Below are 21372 nucleotides of genomic sequence, written 5' to 3' on the forward strand. Positions count from 1 at the left end.
AGAACTTGCTCAAGCCTGGAGATGTACTTCGATGGAGCCTTCCAATATGATCAAGGAGGCATCGAAGTGGTATTCATGACTCTGAAAGGAGGAGTACTGCCTCTTTCTTTCTCTCTCAATGAAGACGGTTCCCATAACGAGGTGAAATCTCAAGCCCTTATAATCGAGTTGGAGATAGCCTTCGAACTAGACTTGGAGCAGCTCAAGATCTATGATGACTCTGAGTTGGTTATTCGATAGCTTAAGGAGATCTATGACGTGAGAAAAGATACTCGCAACCCTTATCATGATACTACAAAATCGTATATGGCTCAGTTTGATGATGTATCCTTGAGTCACATCCCCAAGAGGTTAAACTCGTAGGCCGATGCACTCGTAAAACTCGGGGCTACAATTCAATTATCCTCACTAGGGCTGACACCTGTCTGGGTGGCAGACTGGAGGCATGTTGAGCTGAGAACTGCTGTAGACATGGATGTTGAGAGGAATCTGCCCACCTTGTACTTCTGTCAGCTAAAGAAGTTATTAAGGCAGAGTAGGAAATGACACAGAGTCAAGGAACTAATGTTCAGAAATAGGAACCAGAGTTCTTCGACCCTATGTGTGTAGACGTTGAGCAGGTGGAAGATTGGAGGGCACCCATCATTAATTTCATAAAACACGGTAGACTCCCTGAAGATCGCACCGATCCCAACAATGTGCGTCGGATGTCTACTAAGTACGCTCTCCTTGAAGGGGATGCTCTCTTCTATCAATCTTTCGATGGTATTCTTCTAAGATGCGTGGATGCGTAAGAAGCAAATAAGGTATTGAAAGAAATAGATTCAGGCATCTGCGGACTGCATCAGTTATGCCCTAAGCTTTATGAACGGATACATAGACTGTGGTATGACCTTCAATGGTTGTTGATTCCCTAAGCTATGCTAAAAGATGTCAGGTGTGTCAGATGCATTCAAGTCTTATTTATTAGCCTCCGGATACAGTGGCATCATGGGCCTTTTTACAATGGGGTATGGACATTGTAGGACCTATTGATCCTCCTTCAGCGATGTGCCATGTCTTCATTCTGGCATCTACGGATTATTTCTCCAAGTGGGCTGAAGCGGTCCCCCTCAAACAAGTTCCGGGGGCTGCGGTGGCCAACTTTATGCGACATTATATTATATGTCGATTTGGAGTGCCTGACCGGATTATATCAGACAATGGCCCCCAATTTAGAAGTATTTGTTTTAACACATTTTTCAGCACCTTGAGTCTCGATGCAAAATAAAAGAGAGGCCAAACAATAAATCCTTGACATACAATAGAATTCCCGATAATCACATAATTGCCCTAGAATAGTAAGCACTCGAAAGGGCAACCTGACAAGTTTCATCTCAATCCGACATGTTTAAAGCAGCTCATACGAAGAAACAATTTTGGAAAAGTCAACCTCTAACACCCTAAAATGGACCTCATAACTAGAACTATATTTTTGTGTGTTAAATAGCTATGAGACCACTGTCATTGGATCTGACACGGTCGAAAACCCTTGTGGGTCAAGTTTCAGCTTAAACGGATATTCCAAGACAAAGTTATGGGTAAAACATTAAAAACGGTTAGGCCACACGCTATTCTCATGTGGCCTCCCTGCACCAATCTCCATTAAAGGAGGCTGGTGTGCATAGTCTCGAGCAGCAACATCAAATACCTATATCTCACTCATTCTAAGTCAAATCACTCTTAAATTTGGTGAACGTGATCGTCTTATCAAGACGAGCGTTTTGATATGTGGCACGACTCGTGATGATACCCGAGCGGGGAGAAAAACTAGAGAGAAGTTGATGATTTGTGAATATAGTTGCAGAAAATTCAACAGCAGCATGCCTCGCTCTTGCAGCCATATCACGGAGCTCGTACACTAGATCAACACGAAACCAATTGCATTATGTGTGTAAGGTTCGAGGTCATATCTGGTCCAAACCCTGTGTACGATGAACGATTAGATTCTACACACGAAGGCATCAAAGTTGTTAAAATCTTCGTCCAGACACGAAATCTAGCTACGTTTGTTGCAACGTGATCTTGACGGTATGCTCAGTGTAATTCAGCAAAAAAATCAAAGAAATACATCAAGAAACAAGCACACTATCATAATTTTTCAAGATCTATGCAAATTTCAAGTCGCATGATCGTGGCCTAAAGAGGCGATCCACGGCTCAAAGTTGGTATCAAATCGATCGTCATTCTGATTCTGACAAGAAAGCAAACATTGTTCAGCCAAAAGGATGTCGGAGGACCGAATCATCCATGGAAGATCACACAAGTTCTAGGGCAGCAGTAGGGACTGTTTTGGAATTTCACATATTGTTGGGCAAGGGCAAAATAATCATTTTGCACCAAATTTAAGATTTTTATTTAATTCAATTAAATTGTAATTATCAAAAATTTAGGTAATTTTTTGGCATACACTCATGTTTGGGCCCAATTCTATGAGTACATGCTAAACATAATTGTTATAGGACCCTTGATTTTTTAATACTCATCAATAAAATTTGAGAGCTTTCACATTCAAATTGAGGGTATGTCTTGGAGAGATAGAGAGGAGAGAGAAGAAAGTGTCTGGTATCTTTAGGTGAAGGTAATTTTCTCTCTCCTCTTATCTCTCTCTTTCTCTCTCCTCGTCTCATCTCTCTTTCTTCTCTCCTCTTCTTGTTTATCTCTTTCTCTCTCTTCATCTCTATCTCTCTATTTCTCTCTCCTCTCGTCTATATTTATTCTCTGATCTTCTTTATCCACTTTCCTTCTCCCTCTTCTGTCTTTCCTTTCTTTCTTCTTCACTTTCCTTCTCTCTCCTTGTTCTTTCTCTTTCCTCTCTATGTTCATGCATGGAGGAGCCTGTCGCCTGACATGGTGTATTCTTGTTTCTAGGACCTAAACAGTGAGCTGAGCCTTAACGCAAGTGGCAGCTGGGCCTCTGTCAAACTTCATCTGATTTCCTTATGTCATGGATGGCAGAAGCTCATTGCTGTCCATGTTTTCTCTCTTCTAATTCTTGTGTCATGGACGGCAGAAGTTCATCGCCTCCAAGTCTTCTCTCTCTTCTAATTCTTATGTCATGGACGGCAGAAGTTCATCACCATCCGTGTTTTCTCTTTCCTCTTCACTTCTCTGTCATGGACGTCGGAAGCTCATCGCCGTCCATGTCTTCTCTCTCTTTTGATTCCTCTATCATGGATGAAGGAAGCTCATCGCCATTCATGTTTTCTCTCTCTTCACTTCTCTATCATGAATGATAGACGCTCATTGCCGTCCATGTCTTCTCTCTCTTCTGATTCCTATATCATGGATGGCGGAAGCTCATCGCTATCCATATTTTCTCTCTCTTCACTTCTCTGTCATGGACAGTGGAAGCTCATCGTTATCCATTTCTTCTATCTCTTTTGATTCCTCTATCATGGACTGCGAAAGCTAATCGCAGTCCATGTTTTCTCTCTCTTCACTTCACTGTCATGTACGGCAGATGCTCATCGTTGTCGATGTCCTCTCTCTCTTCTCTCCTTTGTCATGGACGACGAATGCTCATCGCCATCCATGTTCTCTCTCTCTCTCCTCAATCCTCTGTCTTGGACAACGAAAGTTCATCGTCGCCCATGTTTCCCTCTCTCTTTTCTTCCCCTTTCGTCTATCTTCTTCCCCCTTTCCTCTTCTTTCTTACTGTTCTTGTCTTCTTCTCTTCCTCTATCTCTCTTTCCTAGTGTTTTTTTCTCTCACATGCATGATATCGGTAGTACTGTGCATGCCTCATCAATCTCTCTTTCTTTTCTCTCTTCTCTTCTTTCTCTCTCGTATGATCAAGGGAGGCTAAGTCAAGCATTGCCATGGGAGTCTCATCGTCTAAGAGTACCCTTGATGTGACGGTTTTAGTTACTGTGCCCGCCTTACTGCCACGATAAGCTAGCCATCTGCCAAGCTGGTCGATGATCGTTCTATCTTCTAATAGTATTGTCGTTGTGCCGGTCTAGTTATCGTGTCCATCTTGCTACCACAACAGGTCAATCACTTGCTGATCTAACTATTGTGTTAGTCCAACCACCTAGTCAAACTATTATCTCCCCATTTTTCTATTCTATATATTTCTTCTTCTTTGTTCTATTCCCTTCCCCTATTTCTTCTTTTGAATGTGCTTGACTATGTGCATTGGCCCAAAGACAAGGAGGGGTCACTTGACCCACTTGTTTTATAAATTAACCATGTGTGTGTGATTGCAGAAACAGGAGATTACAGGCTAAGGGAGGCAATTCTGAACCAGTTTTATGATTGGAGGGCTTTCTTCGTGATCTAAGAGGGCGCCCACGCAAGCCAGCTCGAGTAAGTTCCTAACCCACCTTTAATTCCTCTCTCATCAGTTGGTATACCTACCGTCACTCTTGAGCGAGGTTCTCGAGAGAACGATCTCAAAGTCCCGGGTCCCCCAAAAACCTGAGACGTGTGCTGTCAGATCATCCAGATCCCGAGGGTGAGATCGAGGCACCAAACCAGCTTGGCGACTCCACTGAGGACTTACTACCCCTTCGTCGGATCGTTCTTGTTTGGCTAATTCTCTTTTGTTTTTCTGTTTTCACACATGACATGGCTTCTGGGTTCTTTAACTCATTTATCCAGGTCAAGGATTTTTTGATCCCCGCGTTCGTGAGTGTCCCCTGGGAATAAGTTCCTTGAATTCATTCCCAACTTTCCTCCTGAGCAAAGACCTAGTGTTTAGCTCCCAGGTCTTAACCTGGATAGGTGTGAGAAGGCACTTAAAACTCCCTAACTCTCAATCTCCTAGCTCTGGTAGAACTTCCGCCAAGGCACCCAGCATCAGTAGCGCTTCTGTTGTGACTCACAGCATGCACCTTGTCACTGACAAGTCATTGGTGGGTCGTATTGCCGAGGTATACCGGAAGGCTGCCCAATCCCTTTCTGTAAAAGGCAAGCAAGTTGACATTGCTTCTACGGGTTGCTGCAAGGCTTTCCCCCACATTCCTGCACCATCACGAGTCTCTACCCTTAGAGGCTCGGCACACCGAGGAAGACACCCTGGGGCCTCCACTTCTCGCACTCACCATAAGGCTCGTGGGTATCCACTTAAGCCACACCTCAGGGCAACCCCTATGTTACCTCGAGTCAGCATTCACGCTCAAGCCTCCTAAGGCTAGGTCCTGCACATGTTATGCATATGCATCCCACTGAACCAGCTAAAGCTACTAGGAGACTTTCTTCGTGCTCTAAGAGGGTGCCCATGCGAGCCAGCCCGAGTAAGTCCCGAACCCAACTAAAATTCCTCTCTCATCAGTTAGTATACCTGCCCTTGCTCTTGACCAAGGTTCTGAGAGAGCTATCTCAAACCCCGGGTTCATCAAAAACTCGAGGTACGTGCTGTCAGATCACCTAACCAGCTTGGCGAATCTACTGGGGACTTATTACTCCTTGGTCTGTTCACTCTTGTTTAACCAATATCCTCTTTTATTTTTTTTGGGTTGTTCAACCCATTTATCCGGGTCGACGATTTCCTTAGACCCACGCTTGTCATTATTCCGGGGAAGCGAGTTGCTCAAGCGTCCTTCCCCACCCTCCTCCTGAGTCAGGAATCAAGGTCCGGTTCCCAGGTTCTCACCTGGATCGGTGCGTGAGGAGACTTAAAAGTCCTTGCCTCCCCGCTGCCTCAACCTGGTGGACTCTCAGCCAAGGCGTCTTGCATCTGTGGCACATCTGCCACCACACATGGCACGCACCCTGCTACCGGCAAGTCTCTTGTTGGTCATATTGTTGAGGCACACTAGAAGGCTGCCCCCATCACTCTAGTGAAAGGCAACCAACTTTCCCTGGCCCTTGAGGTTCACCCGGAGGCAACCCCCCATATCCTTTCACCGCTCTGGACCTCAAGCCTTAGAGGCTCGGCAAGTTAAGGTGGAGACCCTATGGTTGCCACCCCTCGCACACACCCAAGGCCTCGTAGTCCATCCACTCGAACCGCACCTTGGGGCAACCCTCACGTTGCCTTGAGCTTGCATCTAGGGCTAGGCCTTCTCGGGCCAAACCTTGCATGCACCATGCATTTTCTTTCCACAACCCAGGGTATCGCTAGCTCTATGCCACCTCGAGCACATGGGAGTCAACCATTCCGTCCTCCCCCCCAGCACACACAGCTTTAGCCTGTGAGAGGTCGGCTTCTGCCTCACCCCTCACAGACACAAGCTCGTGAGTCTCGACCTCCTTAGGTCAGACTCATTGACTGAGCCCATGTCGACCCCCAAGTCACCCGGATAGCTAACTCTAAAGGTGCACACGCACTGTCTTAGCTGGTTCCTTCCCGACCTCAACTCTGATGAAGTCGTGAACTAGTTGCTTCCTCTGTTGCTCTCTCAACACCAAGCAAACACCTCGAGCCTTGGTACTCGAATGTCTTCCCTAAGAGTACCATCTTGAGCCAGCCTCGGGTCAGCCGTGTACATGCGCCTCACAAAGGAACTTGAGGCAACAACTTGAGGTCAGACAGAGGCCTCTAGCTTCCAAGGCAAAAACCCAAGCTGCCTTGAGTCCTTGGACCCCACTCCCTGTTCCAGCTCATTGCCACAGCTCTTGCGTGTTTGAAGAAGGCGGCGCAGTCCAAGTCACATGCTTGGTTCTGGAGTGAAGTCCACAGCCATCTCAGGGTAAAGCAAAAAAGAGGTCTTCAGATCTTGACCAAAAAAGCCTCCAAGGCAGTCGAGGTCGCCACCTTTGATGACCTCCTACCTCGTAACCCCTTTTTCCCTCTCCAAACTCTAGAGCCTAACCGAGTCCAAGAGTATTGCTGGGTCGTCAATACTCAGAAGCCACGGTCCCAAGTCTGTCAAGATCGACATACAAGGCTCGGGTCCAGTCGAGGCAAGTTGAACCCCTTCAGATTAACTTGCCACACACCACTCGTCGACCTCGGCAGTCCGCTGTCCCACTAGGTTCTGACCCTCCAGAAGAGACAGTCACTGTTATGGTGAATAATGACCCAGATGACGCTCAAGAGGAGTAGATGAACAAGTTCAAAGAAATGATGCAAGCCAACCTTGGAAAGATGGAATGCCTAGAGGCCTCCAGGTCCCCTTCTTTGATCGAGTCCCTAACTGGTGAGGACACAGTTCCTAGGCAAACTTCTCCATCAACCTCCCAAGACAGTTCTACCTCCCCGGGGTCTCCCAAACTGCCATAGATGCTATGGTGTCCCATACCCTCAAGAACAAGGTTCCAGCCATGCAGGAGATGCCACTCTATCAAAAGACGTACCCTTTGTAGATAGACCAAGTACCCTTGCCTCCGAACTATCAAAAGGTCTTCATCAAAGATATATGGTAGGAGACCCATCTGTTGATTTGCTTGGAGAAAGCTCAGGAAAATGGAATTACTATGTGACATATGCATGTCCAAATCTAAAATCCAAATCCCCTGTTCCTAAAATAGTTCCTTCAGGATGGGATGATGTAGAAGATAAACAGATTCCAGACTGTTTAGCTTTTGATCCGCAAAGTTCAAATTATACCTCAAATTTTCCTCCTTTACATGATTTTGAGAGACCCCAAGAAAATAAAAAGCATGTATGGAAAATTAAGAATCCCAATGCAAGAGATAGCACTGGTTTACAAAAGTCCATTTATCCAGCCAAAGCTAGTTTAAATTGGCAAGCTGAGAATGCTAAATCTCAGAATTTAGCACTACTTCTGATAGAAGAAAAGCAAAATGCAATGTCAACCCAAATGCAAGGATTATCAGGTATAATAGTTCAATTAAGAAAAAGAATTCAATTGTTGCATGAAGAATTGATGAATATCTTGTATACAGTAAAAGATATCAATGAGCAATCTTATTTGCTAGCTCAAAAAGGATAAGAGAAAGCCTCCTTGGAAAAACAACTTCATACCTTTGAAAAAGACCTTTGGAAATCACAATACCAATCCCAATATCCTCAGTACCAATACCAATCACAGTACCAACCTTTGTTACCAATCCCACATGCCCAGGCTTATACCACTTTAAGAAATCCAGACCCTTTTCATCCCACAAGAGCTCTTTACCTAGCCATTGGTATCACTTCTTCCAGAAATTTTAGTTTCAAACCATTAAGAACATTTGAACAGGAAAGAAATTTTCCTAAAGCAATGTTTTTCCCCCAGTTAAGAAAAAAGCCAAATATGTACACCCCATCTTCATCTCAATATCCAATTTCCAGTCTCCAAACAACTTCACAACCAACCACAGTCCATCCTTCCACTGGTTCCTAAATACCAAAACAAGAAACCCAAATGTTTCAAAATTCTGACACTGAATCAGAGCTAGTGGCCTCTTCTATTCCAACTCAGATGAATATACCTTCGAAACCCTTAAATGATACGAGTTCGTTTCTTAAGAACTTAACAAAAGAGCCGGAAGTTAATCTTCAAAATGAAATCCACTCCTCAGATGATATGACGGATACATCTGAAACATTTGCTGAAAACACATCTTCTTCCTCTGTGGATTCTGAATCCTTATTAATGATGAATCCTCCAGAACAGCCACCTCAACCTGGCCCATTAATGGAAGAAGACCTCAGACCACCTAATCACCAAGAACCTCAACAGATCCCCACATATGGTGACTCCTCCAAAGGCTTTAGAATTGATGACACTCCACCATCTCGATGGAATGAAATATTTAAAGAAATCCAAGGATGGATGCATTCTGAAATGCTCAATCCAGCAAATTCATTAGCTGGTACAATTTCTAAAGTCATTGTTAGGTTAAGAGGAAGACTTTTTGACTGGTACATAAGTCTTGGAGAATACAGGCAAATGTAGTTGAGAAATAGTGAGTCCATTATTGAGTTTCTTAATTATCTTGTTGCTGAATTCTCAGGCTCAAGAAAGCATGAACAAATTATTGTAAGAGAAGAGTTATTTCAACTCAAATGTTATTCATTCAAGAGGAAAGATCTTGAAAAACACTTTTCAGAAATGAATAAAAGGTACCATAAGATAGGAGGAATTGATGATGTTAATCTAAAACAATTTTTTCTTGAATCTGTACCTCCAACTCTTGGGAAAGAAGCTACAAAGACTATGGAAATCAGGGGCTTATTATTCAAAACACCAGTTTTGGTGAATTATATCAATATGTTCTCCATGCCTTAGAAAGACTGTGCAGCCAAGTTGAATTTGTCAAAGAAACGGAAAAAATAAGCACCTATTGAGAAAATCTTATGATAAACCATATCTCAAGATTAAATGCAATTCAGAAAAATAGTGTGCTTGTCCACCCAAATGGAAAGATGAGAAAAACCTCAAACACCTAAGGCAAAAGAAAAAATTCAAGAGATTTAAATTTCTCAGAAGATCAAGATTTTGGAATTTTAAACACAAGAAAGGCGATAGATGTTATGTCTGCGGCCAAAAAGGGCATTTTGCAAAAAATTGTCCTAATCAGAAAGAGAAGAAAAAGATTATCCACCTCCTTTCACAGGTTTTGGATGAAGAAATTGATGATGATTTAGAATCTGTGTTCTCTCTTGATGATGAGCAGACTTCAGAAACCCTATTGTGTATTGCATATTCAGATGACAATGAGGTAAATGAAATAAGCAACACTCAAGTCTCAGAAATATTGTCTCCATAGGAAAGTCATGCAGAAATAGCCAATTTACCCTTTCAACCAACCCTAATAGCCTTGGTCCAGATACTTCCTGAACATTATGCAAAACCTTTGTCCATAATAGCCTTTTTTGATACATGAGTATCAGCAAGTATCTTGAAACCAGATTTACTTCCAAAACAATTTTGGGAAACATGCAACCAAACTTTTCGAGCTGTTAATGGTGAAATTTTACAATAAATCAGATTAGCGAACCCGTTTTGATAAAACTTTTTCCCAAACTTGTTATTCAGCACAAATTGTTAAGATCCCATTTGCCCAATAAAGAACTACTATTTGGATTTGATGTCCTACACCAAGTAAAACTTCAATGGACATCCAAAGGATTACATTATAGGAACGTAACCTTACCCTGGATCGCTTCTTTAGACCAACCTCAAAGTTTAGAAGCCATTCAACAAAAAATTTTGACAGATTGCTGTGCAAATTCCCATACTGAGTATCTCAAAAAATGCAAAAACCCTCTTTGGAGAAACCAGAACTTTTATGTCAAACTACCCTTCAAGAAGAATGAGGACATAAATCCCACAAAAGCTTCTCACAGAGGTTTAAATCCTGATCTTTTGGAACAAGCTAAACTAGAAATTCAAGATTTGATAAAGGAACAATTGATTGAACCCACAAGTTCTCCTTGGGCTTGTGAAGCCTTTTATGTAAATAAAAGAGCAGAACAAATCAGAGGAAAACTTAGGTTAGTAATCAATTACCAACCTTTGAATTCGTTTCTTGCAGATGATAAATTTCCTCTGCCAAACCAAATTGCACTATTCTCTCAAATTTCTCATGCACACATCTTTTCTAAATTTGATTTGAAATTAGATTTTTGGCAAATAGGAATTCATCCTGATGATCATCCTAAAACAGCTTTTTGTTTACCAAATTATCATTTTCAATGGACTGTAATGCCTTTTGGTTTGAAAAATGCACCTACAAATTTTCAAAAAGTTTTTAGCAACATCTTTAAACCAATCTCTACACAGGCACTAGTATATATAGATGATATACTCCTCTTCTCTCCAGATCTTGACAGTCATATACTTCGATTAGAAACATTTTATTCTCTGTACTGCAAATATGACGTTATGCTCTCTGAAAAGAAATGTGTTTTTGCTACGAAAGAAATTGATTTCCTTGGTATGCATATCCATAACGAAATGTATAAACTCCAACCTCATATAGCAAAACACTTACTAGAATTTCCCGATATTTTATCTTCCGTAAAACAGATTCAACAATTTCTAGGAATTGTGAATTATATGTCCCCTTTTATTCCAAAATTTTCTCTCTACACTAGTCCACTTTACTTGCTTCCAAAGAAAAAAGCACCACCTTAGAAAGAAAAACAGACTGGGTGTGTTCAAGAGCTCAAGAGACTTTCCCATAATCTTCCTTCTTTAAAAATCCCATCTACAGGAAAAAGAATTTTACAAACAGACGCTTCTGATGAATTTTGGGCATGTATCTTACTTGAAGAAAAAGATAAAGAAAGAATGATATGTGGATATAAAAGAGGAAAATTCAAAGAATCTGAATTTCATTATCACTCTACATTTAAAGAAATCCTTGTAGTAAAAAAAGGAATTGAAAAATTCCAATTTCATCTAATAGGACATTCTTTCGTGGTAGAAATGGATCTTTCAACTTTTCCGAATATGCTCAAGTTCAAAAACAAGATACTCCCAAATCCACAGTTACTCAGATGGGCAAGTTGGTTTTCACAATGGAATTTTGAATATAAACATATTTTTGGAAAGAACAATATCTTAGCTGACATGTTTTCTCGAAAGAAATTTTCTGAAGAAACTATGCTTCAAATGAACCAAGAGATGTTCCTGATGAAATTTATGACATCATCCTCACCAAAACAATGAAAACACGAAATGAGAGTATGCAACAAAAAATGCATGAAATATTAATCAGAAATCATGGAGAATGTTTTCAAGGAATTCGATGCCATCCTACATATCCTTTTTTATCCTTATTCCAGACAAGACACTATTATAATATGCCTAAGGAAGCCCTTTGTTATGCAGGAACAATAATATGGAATGATGAGACTCCCATAAGTGTTGCCCTTCTACACCAATTACATATATAGCTTGCACACACTCCTCCACCACTTGAAAGACCTACTGATAGCTCTAGTGATGATTCTTATACTGGCCCCTCTCATAGTCCATCAAACCATTCATCACCAAGTTATGATTCTGATGGATTGCCTCTTGACTATGACACAGATTAGAAGGCCACCTGTCATTCTACTATTCAAGATGAGGCCACCTGTCGCTCCACTGTTCATGCCACCGACACCACCTGTCACTGTTCAAGATAAGGCCACCTGTCGCTCCACTATTCATGCCACCGACACCACCTATCCACTGTTCATGACAACTGTCACTGTTCATGTCGGCCACCTGTCCACTGTTCATGCCACCTGTCTACTGTTGATGTCGGCCACCGACATAGTTTTAGTTTGCTTTGAAGTTCGAATTTCAAATCTGGTATTTATAAAAGGCCTTGTAAGTTGTATGTTCAGTTCAGAGAGCTGCTTAGAGCCTCTCGGTCTAGATTTACTGCTTTGGTGTGCTTTAGTTTTCCATTCCGCTTTCTTCCAGTTTGCTTGCTTGTACTTATGCTCTTCTTCTGGTATGTTCTAGATCAGGAGGCCGGATAGCTAGACATTATCTGGATCAGGCCAATTCTTTACCGTAGTCATTGGTCCTTAAAAGCTCACATGACGAATTTCAATTTAGAAATTGTTAAAAAATAAAAAATGAAATAGATAGGAACCAAATGGTTTAGTCGACTACTACAATCATGGATTTGAAAAAAAAACCATGAGATGTGGCTTGAGGGAACTGGCTGTAAAAAAGTTAGAGCATGGGCTATAAGATGTGGCCTAAGGGCTGGGCTAGAGCTAAGGTTAGCCCGGCCCAAGTGCCCATTGCCGGCCCTATCTTTATTAAAACTAATTTTCGGCCAAATTCATTTAAATCTGACCATTGATAGCTTTGGGCCATTTTCTAAAACCTTTTGATTCCGAGTTTGTAATGAATTTTGATTAGAAATGCAATGCTTTCATGTAATGAGCTCTTTCTAATTGGATGAATAAAGGAGCACATTGAACAATTGCTCTCTGAGATAAAAGCCCAACTTAGGAGTATTTTATCGATTTAAAATAATTGGAATCTATTTACAGAAAATGAAATAGTTGGGATTTATTTTAGAATCACCATGATGAACATTTTCAAAAAATAATATTCGATTGGCTTCTAAACACTTAGATCTGATTGTTTAGAAGTATATGGCTTGTGCCCTAGGGAGCATCTTCCTACGGGAGCATATAATATTTGGGCTTAACTGAAATTGTTTACAATTAACTATCAATTAGGTTGGTAAACATAATTCTTAGAAATGCATAGGTAGAGCATTATTCATTGACAAAATGGACAGTGGAAATGAACATAGATGAGAATAATATTCCCTAACGATATTGTAATTAATTAATTTATGGGGAATTTATCAAAGTGTGTGGTTTCTATAAGGTTGTAATCTGAACCGATCCAATTAAGACGCACCTCCAAATTTTATTATAATATGTAATTTTGGTGTAAAATGTTTTAGGATTATCTCAAAATCTATTTTCGTATCTAATTATAAAATTTTAAACTCCAAAAATAGTTAAAATCAAGTAGGTCTATAAACATATGAAAAGCTTGAAAATTGACAGTCTGGATAATATGTTGCAAGATGTACTATTTCTGGGACTCAAAATCTTTTTTTTTCTTTTTCTTTTTCACATTCATACATCTCAATGTCGAGATGATCAATTAGAGAGTTTTTTAACAATAAAATAACCTTTTCCGATGGATTTTTGAGGTGCATCTTTAATTCTATTTTTTAAGGTTGCAACCTTATATGAACTTTCTCCTTTATCAAAAATACACATACTTTTTAATAATTTAACAGTCATCTTTTCTAATTATTCCAGTTCTTATTTATGCGTATTTTAAAATAAAATGTATTGGTAACATGTCAAATAGTCAATCTCTCATTCGTATTTTGATAAATTTCTCTTTTATTTAATAACCATCCAAATGTGCGAGGCTTATGTAGATGCTATTCTATAGCCATCTTATTTGGTCATTTTCCTATTTAATTGTTTAAAATTTCAAGGGAAAATTATAACAAAAAAACAACCCAAGTTGCACAATCTACTCAACTTACCTCCATGAAATTCGATTCTCTCATCTTTTTCCTACTAACCTATTGCTTTTGAAAAAAACCCCTCCAACCCCAAAAAAACAGTAAAAAAAAAAATCCATATTGCCTTCCCAAGATTTTATCCCTCTCTCTCTTACCTTTTTATTTTTGCTTTTATTTTTTTACCTCACGGCCTTCCTCTCGTGCTCTCTCTGTCTTTGCCTCTATGCAAGGTGCGAGGTCCCTCCCCCATGGTCCCCTCCCTCACGCCCTCTCTCACGGGCTCGCTCCCCCACTTCCTCTGTGCGAGCCCCCTCCTCCATGCATTCTCTCACACTCTCATTGGCGTGACTACCTCCCACGCCCTCTCTCACGATCGAGCTCCCTCCCCACACAGTCTTTCACGGCACAGCTCCACTCTGCCATTTTTACCCAAATCAGCCCCACCCATTTTTACCCTAAATCAGCCCCATTTTTTCCCCAAATCAGCCTTACCCAATAACCCCATTTTTACCCCAAATCAGCCCCACACAATAGCCCAATTTTTATCCTAAATCAGCCCCACCGGATAGCTCCATTTTTACCCCAAATTTACCCCATTCGATAGCCCCATTTTTACCCTAATCAGCCTCGCCCGATAGCCCGAGCTCGATTTTGACCCCAAATCTGCCCTATCGGACAGCCCGAACTCGATTTTTACCCCAAATCAACGGTATTTAAAGTAAATCTTTATTTGTTTTAATTTCATATAAATTAGAGCATATTTGTTTAATAAATTCCAACAATTGTGTTGCTGGGTCGTTGTTTTTGTTGTATTTGATTTGTCATTGACAATGAATGCTCATGGTTTAAGATATATTTAAGTTTTCCGTATTACTTATTTATGCTTGATTTAAATTTTGAGTTTGTTTTACCGTATTATTTTCTTTAGGTTTCTTTGCATAGTTTTCTCTAGCTTAAAACTATGAGTTTTTCATATTTTTCTGATGTGATCCTCTTATTATGCAGTGAGGTCATTTACATGTAGATTATCTATTTTGATTTGCTTGAGTTACCTCGTATGAATTCCTAAACTATAGTGTGTATTTTTGCTTGAGACTCCATTTTGGAGTTGCATTTGGTTGATTTCGTGCTTTGGGCTATTAGACGCATTTGGATGCCAGTTAGAATTTGCACAAATATGTGCTATTTGGGTAGGAGCACTTGTATCCAATTTGGAGGATTTATCAAACACCTTGTGGTTCCAATTAGTTTATGAGTAAAATTACCTTGAAATGAAACAATATGAATAGAATTGTCCTACTTTGAAGTAATGCCCGACCCACCCTAACAAAACCCCTCACCTCAATTAAAGTTACATTTTGAGATGGTAACTTGTACTAGAGGGTCTATGCTACCCCTTAATATGTAGCTGACAATCCTCCCCAATAATATTTTTTCTTTTGAGAAAATACTTGACCTTGTCATTGACATTTTCACTCACATCTTCATTATTTATACTTGAGAACCCTTTTCATTAATTTGATTTTTGTTGATACCAATCTTATTTGTGATTGAAAATACTTGCAAATGATAACTATTTGAATAGAGGAAGTACACAATAAGACCATGAGTCTAGCTTACAAAGAACCAAATCTCATGATAAAATGCATTATATTTTGAAAGTTATGGTTATTTTATCATAAGTATGTGAACTTGTATTTTCAACTACATAATCTAGGAATTGCCCTCTAAATGACAAGATACTTATGACCGTACTTATGTTTATATTCATAAAGCCATTAGTTTTGTATTTAGATAATCATTGGGTTTGTTTAACTGTGGCGTGTAAATTATTATAAATCTTGTGCAGGACAAAAGAAAATGAGTGATAGCAGATTGATTTATTTTATTTTTTGTGGACAAGTCCAATCAAATGTCGATGAGACTTTGGATTATATTGGTGGTGATGCATGTACATTTATGATTGAAAGCAGAACGAGGTTAGATGATCTGTGAAAATACGTAGCAGAGCGTTTCTTGCTAGATATTTAGCTGGTATCATTGGGGTATTTTTTCCTAGGAAGTAGAAGATTTTTTGTGAATGTATTTATTGACGATGATATTGAGATGATGTTGAATGCACATGAAAGAGAGAATAATCTCTTCGTTTATGTATTTGATGGGAGTAAACAAAGGGGTAGAAGTACTTCATGTAATAATAAGGCATTCGAAGAGGTCAGATCCCTCTTAGATCTAATTTGTTGTTATCTAGTTCTGAACAAAGCAATGCACTAAGGTTGCTTAGTTCATGGGAGGATGAGCTTGCCGATATAGGGCAACAATTTAAGTCTCTATATGACTTCCAAGAAGCCCTTAGCAAGTTTGCTATGGCCCACTATTTCACATACCGTCTTGTTAAAAGTGAGGGGTACCGCATAAGGGTAAAATATAAGGGTAATGGATGCAAATAGGAAATATATGCTTCGAAATTAGGCAAGACGAATGTTTTTAGCATCAAAACGTGGAAAAGAGAATAATCATGTAATATTGGGACAAGCAATGATGTACAGAGAAGAGCGTCACAAAAATTTATTGCATCTTTAATCAAAGATATATTAAGTGATACTGTGCATTACACAGCTAAAGAAACCATGAATGATTTATCTCGAGATTATGGGATACAAATACCATATTACAGGACTTGGCGAGGGAAATAAACGGCCATGAAAGACATACATGGTTCACAAGAGGAGGCATACAACCAGTTACCTGTATATGTAAATCATGTAATTGAGACGAATCATGTTAGTTATGTGACAAGACAAGTATGGCAAGATGGCAGATTTCGTCGAATGTTTATACGCATTTATGGCTCAATACATGACTTCAAAATGGATGTCGTCCACTTATATTTCTTGATGGGACATCACTGAATGTACGATACCTTGGAACTTTACTTGTTGCCAACTCACTCGATGGGGAAGAACAAATGTTTCCGGTTGTATTTACTATTGTGGATGCCAAAAGTACCAACAATTGGGTATGGTTTATGGAATCTCTAAAGATTGCTATTGGGACAGATCGTGAAATTTTTTTTTTGTTTGATAGGCACCCTGGCCTAGTTGATACTGTTTGTTAAGTTTTTTGGAATGCCCATAATGCCTTCTGTGAGCGTCATTTAGCGGAGAATTTCAAGAAGGAAGCAAAAGACATACCTAATGATATTAAAAAGGCAGTTGTTAAATATTTTGTAGGAGCATGTAGAGCATACAGGCCATAAGAGTATTTTGAGAAGATGAATGAAATTAGGTCAATTTTTGAGGACGCATTCAAGTGGTTCATGGAAGCATTGTCAGACCGTTGGGTGGCATCACTCTTCAAAGGTAAAGATACAATCACGTAACAACTAATGTGGCTGATTCATATAACAAGTGGATTCTAGAAGCACGAGACATGCCAATTTTTCAGTGTGTTGACTTGATTAGTAGACAAATCATCAAACTAATGGCCACTCGAAGCTTAGAAGCTGAAACATGGAGTACAACAGTTATCCCTCACGCGTAAAATGAACTCAGAAAGATCATAAAGAAATCCCTTTCTGGTAGCGTCACTGTATCAAGTAGAACAGTGTTTGAAGAAAGGGGTGATCGCATGAATTATAAGGTAGATATAATTGCACGAGAATATGAATGCCGGGGTTGGCAAATAATGGGCTTACCCTGAAAACATGCTTGTAAATGCCTTCAATGGATGAATAGGGATCCTGTTGAATATTGTGAAGATTATATCACGGTTGAAAAGTTTCGTAAAACATATTCCTCGCCTATCGTGCCAGTTACCTTGATCAATCTATCTGGGCGTATGCATGAACAACTTCCTCCAGATGGAATAAGAGTACTTCCACCTCACTCAAGACGGCCCCCTAGCAGACCTAAAAGGAAGCGCATCGAGTCACAAGAAGTACCAGTATGACCTATCCACTGTTGTAGGTGTAAAGGAACAGGTCACAACAGGGCAACTTGTAAAGCACCCACTTGAAGGCATTTGTTTTAGTTATGCTCTTTGTTTTATCTTTTTAAATTGTAGCACCCACTTGTGGGAAATTTTGTCAATACATATATTTTTATCAGTACATATATTGGATATGTCACTTTTCTCTCTCTTTTTTAATGGAATGCTGCTGTTTTGTGTTTTCTCTTTTCTCATGAGTATGACTCATCTCTTTCTTGAGTGTTTCCCATGGCCTAATTTGTAACTCTATTGTAAGATTGTTTCAGTGGGTTTGAAGCCTACCATTTGCATGTATATTAACATTATAGAAACTATGTTTTGATTTGTACATTGCTATACTCATCTTACCACTCTTATGTTAGGTTTTTGCTCCATTACTTTTAATTATTTCTTCCTTTCCATTTGTACATTGCTAACCCATTTTTCTTTCTTAAGTTTTCTATATCCAAATCTGTCTCATTACACATATATTTGATATTCATTTATTAGATATGCAACAGTTCTATCTATTTTTTTATTGGACATGCTACTTGTGGTTATTTTTTTTATGTCAAGTATGAAAATAGAATTAACAATGCAAGACCCATAACAACTAAAAGGCACAGGGGAGCCATCCTCTTCATCAGCTCAAAGGCAAGAGGTATGATGGTCTATTTGTTTTAATTAATGATTTACATTGATTAGGTATTTCTCATGTTATTGACTATTTCAATTTCTTGTTATTATTCATTTTAGGAGAAAAATGTACTTCGTATTGACGAATCAACTCACGCCCTAGTAAAATGGAAGATCGATCAACGATAGATACCTCTAATTCAAAAGACAAGGTTGAACCCATTGATAAATATTGGGGTATCGCATATCGATTGCAATCTAGTGAGGGCATTTATAGAGAAATGCTGTAAGGACACGAATATTGCATTTTTAAGCATTAGTAAAATGGCTCCAACCCTATATGATGTGTGGCAGATATTAAAGATACCTGTGATAGGTGAGCCTGTAACTGGCATTAGGCCTGAAGACTATGTTGCGCTCGTCAAGGAGTATCTGGCAGATTGCCCCAAAGACGTCACCCCGATGCGTCTCAAACATATATGGTTGAGGAGTCGATTCGATTAACTACCAAAAAAACCGACCAAATTACAACTCACGCAACACACACGAGCATATCTCATTTATTTAGTCGACACAACTATATTTACCGACTCATCTAAAGGATCAACGCTATCAATATACTTGCAATTGTTTCGATATTTTGATGAGGCAGGGTAGTATGCATGAGGTGCTGCGGCGCTTGTGTTTTTATACCGTTCATTGTCTAAGGTCGCCGGTGGGGAAAATAATCGTTTTAGTGAGTCAGCGACCTTACTACAGGTATTTATCACTCTCTATATTATTTAATTTTAGAATATTACAATTTCTCACTATCTTTGGCTTCTTACTTTTTACTTCTTCTACAGTGTTGGAACTATGAGCATTTTCGAGCTCTAGCCACTAAGCCTACATTGGTCATAAGCCCAAGAATGCCTAAGGCTTGCATGTGGAAGAAACAAACACGTCATAAAAACATCTCGTTTGATAACATCTTGTTTGATATAGTTAGTCATTAGCTTATGTGCTTATAATTAGTAGATAAGCAATCTGTCGTTAGATATTTGATAATGTCTCATGCTTATTTTTTTAGGTGACTTGGAAACCATATGAGGAGTCGCAAAAACTTTCATAGTCCTACATCTGTTGATCATACCTCATCAGTTTCAATATTGCAAAGTACTAAATGCCAGATCGTGTGATGCGACAATTTGAAAAGTTGCAAGTTATTCCTGTTATGCCACCCAAGTGAGATAGGAGAGAGAAGGTCGGTATGCACCCCACAGGTTGGGCTGTAGAATTGGGTAGGAAGATAAAAGATTGGAAAGCATGATAACATCATGTTGTTAAGGTAGCCATAGATAAATCTGGTGGAGTACCTACAGCAGAGTACATGGCCTGGTACAGTATGTTTACGCAAGGAAAAAAAACCCCATTTCGCCCCTCGTCGCAGTCACAATCTCATGTACGAACGTCTGTAGGCCAATCCCATGTACAACCCTCAGCAGGCCAATTGGTATTATATGTTTATTCTTATTTATCGTCTTACTATATCTTAAAATTATGAAAAATATGCTTAATGGTCAATTTTTTTTTTTTTCATTTTATACTTGCAGCGACATACATGTATAGAGTTGCTACAAGCTGCACTTAATAATGAAGTATTAGCCGGGGAATCCAAGCGTTATGTACAGGCGGTGCATGATCTACTATTAAATAGTACGATTGTAGAGACAGGTGCCGAGGAAACAGCGTGGACTATGGGTGGAGATGTGTAAAGTGAAACTGAAAGAGAAGAAGAGGATGATGATGGAGAAGAAAACGATGATGATGAAGAAGAAGATGATGACGGAGAAGAGGATGATGATGGAGAAGAAGATGATGAGGCAGAGCATGATGATGATGAAGAAGAGGATGAAGAGAGAAGAATAAAGAAAAAATCTGATCACTTTCAAGTACCAGCGTTGCAAGAGGAATCAAGGTGGAATTTACGGTCACGAAGAGATGGGAATGTCGACAAGGAACTTGATGCGAGGGGAAAGAGTGTTCTTAGTTGGCCAATAAAGGCACTGGATATGTGTATTTGAAACAAATGTTATATCTACCTTTTCAATTATGAAGAAGTCATCATGTTTGAGACTGTGTATTTTTTTGACGATGTAATTTGGTTATATGATGCGGGTTCTTTTCAATTTGATCTTGTCTACTCTAATCTTATTTTCCTCTTTAAGTTCTTTTTTTCCCTCAAAGTTTACTGTTCTTGTTCATTTATGTTGATTATCTTGATTAAGGCATCATGTAAATGTTAACTTTTGTGTTATGTGGTATACAGACATTGGGCTCCATGATTTCATGTATTCATGGATTTGCATGCATCATTCTCATCAAGTGAACCTATGCATTTGTTACCCCTATTTCTATTAAGTTAGTGAATCTCATTTATGGGGCAAGCCCATGATGCAATGTGCCTAGTTACTGTACTCCGAGTTTAATGTGTGAGTTATTGTACTTGCTCATGAAGCAATGTGTCTATCTTCTTCTCTATTCACAATTATGTTATTTTATCTTAAAGGATTTTGGCTTAAAATTAGTGTCAGTTACTGTACTCCGAGTTTGATGTGTTTATCTTGTGAGGAAAGAAAATATATTGTGACCTTAAGCTATGTTTTGAAAGCTTTTATTATATTGCTTGAGAGTTTAAAATATATTGTTTGGGTGTTGAAGCTTAAGTATGAGACCCGACTTCAAATATTTGGTGTATAGACTTGATGTATATTTAGTTCGTTAACTGTGGTAAGATAGAAGAACCATTTTAGAAAATAACAGTGATTTGAAATAACTTAATAATTCATGGTGCTTTACAACTGTGGAATTTGCAAAAAAAAATCTGGTATGTAAAACGCG

General features: G+C 39.3%; 2 long non-coding RNA genes across 5 annotated transcripts; both read left to right on the forward strand.

Moving 5' to 3' along the window:
• Window positions 1-692: 692 nt before the first annotated feature.
• LOC148781688 (uncharacterized) lies at window positions 693-12358 on the forward strand. The gene is made up of 2 exons (XR_016058559.1): window positions 693-4350; window positions 11919-12358. It is a non-coding gene; the product is annotated as an uncharacterized LOC148781688 (long non-coding RNA).
• Window positions 12359-13405: 1047 nt separating this feature from the next.
• LOC148781689 (uncharacterized) lies at window positions 13406-20665 on the forward strand. 4 transcript variants are annotated; one of them, XR_016058562.1, is made up of 3 exons: window positions 13406-14596; window positions 19562-19984; window positions 20085-20665. It is a non-coding gene; the product is annotated as an uncharacterized LOC148781689 (long non-coding RNA). The 4 variants fall into 4 exon arrangements; XR_016058563.1 differs by lacking the exon at window positions 13406-14596 and adding an exon at window positions 14627-18517 and having other exon boundaries at window positions 18613-19984; XR_016058561.1 differs by lacking the exon at window positions 13406-14596 and adding an exon at window positions 14639-19251.
• Window positions 20666-21372: the final 707 nt, after the last annotated feature.

The sequence above is a fragment of the Amborella trichopoda genome, chromosome 6 (assembly GCF_054954075.1).
Source record: "Amborella trichopoda isolate Santa Cruz 75 chromosome 6, AtrichopodaSantaCruz75HAP2 v2.0, whole genome shotgun sequence".
Taxonomy (NCBI): Eukaryota; Viridiplantae; Streptophyta; class Magnoliopsida; order Amborellales; family Amborellaceae; genus Amborella; species Amborella trichopoda.